Source organism: Papilio polytes, unplaced genomic scaffold, assembly GCF_000836215.1.
Source record: "Papilio polytes unplaced genomic scaffold, Ppol_1.0 DF824047.1, whole genome shotgun sequence".
In the NCBI taxonomy this organism is placed as follows: Eukaryota; Metazoa; Arthropoda; class Insecta; order Lepidoptera; family Papilionidae; genus Papilio; species Papilio polytes.
The window spans coordinates 5114068-5121332 of record NW_013525157.1 but is presented as its reverse complement, the minus strand read 5'-3'; the positions used below and the strand labels follow the sequence as shown (position 1 = coordinate 5121332).

At 33.5% G+C, this 7265-nt stretch overlaps 1 non-coding gene across 1 annotated transcript; it reads left to right on the top strand.

Moving 5' to 3' along the window:
- The first annotated feature begins 5810 nt into the window (after positions 1 to 5810).
- On the top strand, positions 5811 to 5883 carry Trnam-cau. The gene has a single exon. It is a non-coding gene; the product is annotated as a tRNA-Met (tRNA).
- The last annotated feature ends 1382 nt before the right edge of the window (positions 5884 to 7265 follow it).

Below are 7265 nucleotides of genomic sequence, written 5' to 3'. Positions count from 1 at the left end.
ATTAAAGCGAGTCAACGATTTAACGAAATGACATCCATTCTGTAAATTTACGAATTCTTCTCCGCTTTTAGGTAACCTTATTGTTGTTTTCATATTGACTTTAGACCCACGTGGAGTGAATTGATCTCATCGGTAAACAAATGGATCCGAGCTCGCATTGTCAGCGGCCATGTTTTTTTGTCCGCACACCTGGTACGCACAGAAACTGGAGAAATGTTTTTTTTTTTGCTTAGTTTCCTCTCAAACTGCTATAGTAAAATTGTACAATGATCTCAAATTATTTATGTAAAATATCTTCTTAAGTTAGGTTAACTTTATTTATTGATCGTGTATCTGTGAATAGCTTTACTTTAGCTTAATTCTGTTCAGGTCATTCCTGTTTATTTGATCTCCATTAATTCCAAAAACAATATTATTTTAAGCTTCACCTATTTACCATTAATCAATGCATATTTTGATTGCAAAAGATTCTAAATCAATTTGATTTGTCGCATGACAAACATTTTGTATTGCTCATTTTGTAAGTTTTTCAGGAAAAATATGTTCTTAAATATACATATTTAAGTGTAAATTATTCTCACCGAATATTTAATAAGATCACGAATAGCGATTGATTGTAGTTATTGTCAAAATACAGTTATTACACTTGTTTTAAGTGAAATTACGGTGTGTTTAGGAGTTTTGGTGTGTTTTGTATCGTTGTATTAATAAGATCTCAATGTTACAAGTTCAAAATGAATTGTACTCTACATAGAAAATGTAGACCTTTAAAGGATTTCATGTAAAACTGTTGAGATGTTGTAATATTTATTTAGGTCGATGTTATGTTTTAGTAAATTCTAGTCACATGTTTCACATTCCTGTTTTCGACCAAACTTTAGTTTAAGTTCTAGTTAATTAGTGTACTTAGCTAAGTTAATGTAGTGTATTTGATTTGTATTTTGTCCTAAACAGTGTTCATTGTAAACGATTATTTTTTTATGTAAAGGACGGAATATAGATCAAGATTATGCCTTTCGTAGCGTAGAGTTTTTGTAGTAGTTGTAAGGCGCGGAGCTTTTTCGAGTAACGTATCGATGCGCATCGAAAGCCGTTACGGACAATAATTAAACTAATTAAAACAATTAATGGACGAGCTTTTGACTTTCACTATAAATTCTTATACATAATATAATTGGCTAAGGTACAGTTGCTGTGAACTTGATATATTTGATTAATAATTGTAATAATTTTTCGTAACGACTGTACAAGGTATGTTAAAGCTTAGTAACGTGTGCATAGAAGTACTTTTATCATTTGATGAAAGAATAATAGGCTTTGATATTTTTAAAACGGTTCGTGTTGATCAATGTAATACACTTTTCGATTCTGTAATAGATTTATGGATGACAAGTCAAAAAATGTAAGAATCCAGTTCAATATTTCTTTAATTCAATTTTTTAATTTATACTCTCGTCCATCAATTGTTTTTTGTATTGTTTTTTCCATCGAGTAGTTGATTGTAAAACAAATGAAACTTCTTTTTTTATGTTAGCCGTTAAGACTAATATATTCTATCACTTAGGTTGAATTTAATGTACAACTCTTTTGGGTATTTTGTAAAAAATAAAAAAATGAAAATAAAAAATTAAATCAGCACAATGTTTGTCTTTTATTACGTAGTTGAAACCAAGTTAACATAATAGCATTTCTTTATTATTTTTTGCGAAGTGAGCAGCAAGTTTACAGCCCTGAGACAGCACGATGTTATAGATTGACCATTTATTGGACCCGGTTCAATCAAACTAATTTATGATGGCCTCATTTTAAAGCTTTATTGTCAAAAAAGAATCAGAAAATTCTTTCTTACTGAACATGTTATGTTTCTTCATTTATGTCATTTCTATGCATAAGTGGGACTAACACATTTTTTGACAGAAGTAGTTGCGATAGTAAGTAGTGCCTTTAAAACCAGGCCAAATTACGCGCTAGACATTACTAACTCTGGGTTTCGACTTCAGTGACACAGCGTTATTGATTACCGGAAAAGAAATTGGCGAGAGTATATAGATGGCAGTTAATATTGAAATTAATAGAGTCTTTTTATCAATTTTTTTACCTACTATTTCTTATGTTTGCTCAGCGTCCTTTAATCTTACGGAAGCGACAACAGTAAGTCCACAGAATATTGATTTCATTCAATAGTTGTTTTTTGTAACCAATTTTTTTAGACGCTCAGTGCTCGCACGTGTTTGCACACGTGTTTAGGTTTCTTATTCAGCAGTATGAAAGCTTAACCATTTAACTTTTTTCATATCTTTTAGGGTGGAGATTAAAAAAACTGTCAAAAGAAAAGTACTTACTCACTTTTTGGTTGGTTGGATTTGACTCTGAATTTTAAACATTAATTGTTCGTCTAGAGTAGAAACATAAAATTCAAATATTTAAAAAAAGTAAAAAGTCAAAAATTCTAAGAACTAAGATTTGTTGTAATTTGAATTATTTTAAATTAACTAGTGTTCTCTGTCGACTATTTCATACACTTTTTCGATAATACGATTCAATGAATAATATAGATTGTTTTTTCAATTAATAGATGGCGTAATAGAGTCATGACAAAAAATTAAAACAATATATACAATGTTAATTTTGTTCGTTACTTAATTGTAATTTCATAAAGTTATTATTTATCAATTATTTTTTTAGGAAAAATATTCTTAATTCAACACAAAAAAATGATTTACATTTTACATAAAATACTTAGATCAGCGCCATCTATTAAATAAAAACTAAAATAAAAGCTTTTCAAGGGAATGTTGTCGTTTTCTATTAATAGATGATGTATTCCCGAAAAGCGGATATAAATAAAACGTTTCACTATGAACTTTTGTAATAAAATGTGTTTAATTTAATGTTAGAAGCACCAAAAACTGAAAACTCCAAGTGCCGGATCGGGCGTTTCCTTATATCAGGTGCGAGTTTTGTTGTTTTAGAAGACAATGTATTCCATCCACGAGGAAAATAATTTACTCCTTTGTTAAATTACCATTACCAACTTTTAGCACATCTGTACGTTTTTTTTTATTACATACATAAATACAGAGGAATATATGTTTAACATGTTACTGTGCTGTGGAAGAGTGAGGTTAGTAATATGTCCAGGGTACAAATAGCAATTATTTAATGTTTTTTCTTAGTTAGCCGTTGATATTTTTTTAGTATGTTAATATTGAATTCCTAGTAGCTGATAATCTAATTGAAAGTATCTAAACAGGACGTATTGATTTCCTATAAATATCTGTGCATACATCGAGCCGATTTCGGAGGTTTGTAAAAAGTTTGCCTACAATTTTCCAATTTGCACTTGAAAGTCCGATACGGTATAGAGTGGGGCGCAAACAGAGACCGCGACGCTGAGCCCCAGAACATTGGCAAAGGGGGTAGGGGTAGGAGCTAGGGGAGAATGTTTGAGCAAAGCCGAGCGTAGGAAAAAGCTAGGTCGGGGCGCTCGGGGGCGTCCGGGGGCAAACACAGCGTCTCCGGGGAGCCGCTCATTAGTCGTGCAAACACGCCGGCGGCCACTTTGACAAGCAGCGGCAGCACTGAGTACTCGCTAGTCAAGTCGCAAGGCCGAGCCGAGGTCCGCCGCGCGATCTTCCCCTCCGTCGACTTTAGCGTTAGCTATCAGCCAACGGAACTGCACATACTGAGTAAATAAAGGCGGTCTGCTTTATTTACTCGACTTGCGCAAGTTCGTCGGAACTTAGATTTAGTCAATGTAAAGTAGCTATCAACTATCCAAGTTCTCAGTGTTATTTGAATAGAATAACGAATACCATCATTTTTAGTACGAAAGACTTGTTCATTACAATAATAATATTTTGGGAATTGTAGGTATCTAAAATTAGGCGCTTACTTTCAAATCTACCTACATAAACGTAGAAGTGATAATTTTAAATGGTAAATACTTTTTTATAATATCGAGCTGCACTTCGCAAGTTTTTAATTTTTTACATATGTTACCACTACCTTCTTCGTCCTTCTTTCTACTTACTCTGGGATCCTATTTATAACATAGTTAACGCAGTCTGTGTCATAAATTATCATGAACTATTTACCTTTCGATTATAAAATTGTCTAAATGTAACCTAGACTTTTACCCTTATACTAAGAAGCTTTGATTAAAGTTAGCATAATGTAACACGGCTGCGCTGTCGACGACAGCGATGGCACCGACAGCGGCGGCGGGCGTCATCAATCACAGGCTCAGGTGCTCCGTCGCCGGGGAAACCCCGGTACCCTCCCCGCAACCTCCTCCCCTTACACTTCCACCTTAAACCCCTAGGACATTGTCTTTGCTATACACATCGGATTATGCATGTAATTTATTGGAACAAATTTTTGAAAATGGGATAGCAAATTCATTTTTTAATTCTGGTCTTCTATACCGTCGATCATAGATTATTAAAAATGAGTCAAGTCTTTCAACAGTATCATCAAGAAGAAAAAAATTTAGTTAACAAACACCTATATTGACTACAAGCGCTTTATCTTGAATCTTTTGAAAATAGTCTTGTTAAATGTTCTCATATTGTCGTAGTAATGTTATAAAGAGAAAATTTATTTTCATTACATACATTGAAATAACTCGAAAACTGCTGGGAAGATTTCAAAAATTCTCTCACCTTTAAAAAGCTACGTTATCGCTGTGTAAAATAAGCTATGTTGTTACTATTTTTCTTAATTTCACGAGTACGAAGTCGCGAGGAACAGCTAATCTTTGACATGGAGATCTTACGGTTTTCACATCTTACAGTGGCAGCTAACAATAATCTAAATGCAAAAGAATGTATGTATATTCGTTAATTAAAAACAGCGGAATGGTGTGGGGCGCACAGCATGTGGCCTCGGAGGGCGCAAATTGAATTATATAGCGCGGCGGCCGGCGTGCGCCGTAACCGACGTATTATCTGATTACACGACAGCTCAGTCGCTGCATCTTGCGAGGTGCATTACTAAATCTTATCACTACGGTATTACGTTCATTTAATGCTTTCATATAATGCTAAGGTACTTGAAAGGTTCCATCATCTATTAACAATCTGCGAAAAGATAGATGGATGTATGTTTGTTAGAGTTTGTAGGTTAAACGGCTGAACGGACCTTCATAAAATAGGGATAGATGTAAAGTATAGTCTGGAAGAACATATGGGCTACTTGTTTTTTTTTAATCCGCGCAGACAGAGTCGCGGGTGAAAGCAGCCTTCTATAATCTTAAAAATGAAGTATGGAAGTTATATTCACGTTATATCAGTTTTCTTTTGTTTTGTCATGGAACTGTGTCTAATTCACAGGAACAGCTCTTAACCTTAGTCGTAACAAATCATTTAGTAATTGAAGTTATGAAAATTAAATTAAATGTTTAGGTCTTGACTGTTTATGTAGTATTTCTTTAAAAAATGAACGAAGTGAAAACATAATGTTATGTTAGACAAATGAAATAAAAGCAGCTACAAAGCAGTGTTTTTGATTGCAGGTCGCTAAGTGAAGTCGTTTATCACGCGACTTGTTTTCCTTCCAACTTTCACTGCACCGAAGGTTATACTTTCCAAGGGATTTTATTTGTTTATCTCTTGTTTTTACATTCTCAGAAAAAACATAAACCTACAAATATCTACGTATGTAGTAAAGAGGAACTATTTCTAATTTTGTGTCGGTTTAACCAGTTAAGTAAAAAATGATCAGATAGACAATCTGGCAAAACATTATCTTATCTAGTAGTTTTTTTTTTTAAATTGGTTTTGATATGTTTTTTTAAGATAGTACCCATAGCCTCGGTGGCGCAGAAGGCAGCGCGTAAGTCTCATAATCTTAAGGTCGTGAGTTCGATCCTCACCCGGGGCATAATTTTTACGTTTTATAAAATGACAATATATTTTTTTATTTATATCTAAATTTGGTCTGAAAACGCTCCAGAAGGATCGTTCGTAAGTATATTACTTTTGTTGTGTAAACATAAAAAAAACAATTTACATAAACTATAAACCGGTAGACATAAGTCGTACTAAATTATGATAGCTCACTAGCGCCCCCTGTTACGGTTTAAAAAGTGTCTTAAAACCTCGTTCGTATTGTAACTGTCATGTTTTACTTTTATATACTCGTATATTTCTTGCTACTAATCATTGTCCTATAAAACTGAGATATCAAGAAAAAAATGTTTATTTGTTTTTTAGTTCCAATACTTACATAGTTAGTAACTGTATGTTTTATTGAATCTGGGGTACAGTTGACACGTCTAGATATTAAAAAAAATTGCAATGTAATGAATATAAATAATAAATGCGGCGCGCGACATCGCGCGGGCGACGCTGCGCCCTCTGGGGACCGCCGCAGTAATTCCGATATTGTGAATATTATACTTGCTGTTTTCTCACGTACCCTTTATGCACCACCCCCCGCAGCCCACGCGTGCAGTTTGATGAATATTTGTTATAATATAAAAAATACTTTTATATCTTTAGGTTTAGTGACATTATAATATTCTATCTACAATACAATAATAGACATGATACCCGTTTTCATCAAACCTGGCCCTAAAGTGTTTTTAGACTCCCTAAATCTAAAATATTATGAACTTAGATAACACCAAAACGTTGGTGAAACGGAATTTTAACTAGGGTCCCTCAGCGCTGCTTAAGGGACTGCTAAATTTAAATTAAGATTGGCAAAAATGACTTTGTGTTGTAAGCTTAAACAGTCTTTTACAGGAGATTTTTCTCACTAACTACTACTGGTGGGTAGATTTGGTGTTGTTAATTTAAACCCTTAAACTAAATCTCCACTAAGTACCATTTAGCAGTTGTGAATTTGGTAGGCCTGTGTTAAATCATAATTTGTGAAAGTTTAATTAACATTTTGTTTCATTTGATTGCATTACATGGTACCTTTGTGGAAAAATGTATGTCTAGACAAAAGTTGTAATAACCTACTCTTCGAATTCCGGGCACATTAATCTAATGTCACCAGACAATATTAATAACTTTTCGATAGTACCCCTCGAAACTGATATTATGACATTAATCATACAAAGTGAAAGTATATTTTTAAACCTGAAAAAAATAATTTAGTGACATTTTCAGTTAGTTTTACAATAACATTGAAATTTACTGATAAAGGGTTGGTTTAAAAAGAAAAAACGTGTTTCGAGTGCGCACCTCGGCTGCAAGTGTAATTACAATTAAATAGCAACATCCATTCATTAAGTAGGTACCTGGATCGTTAAT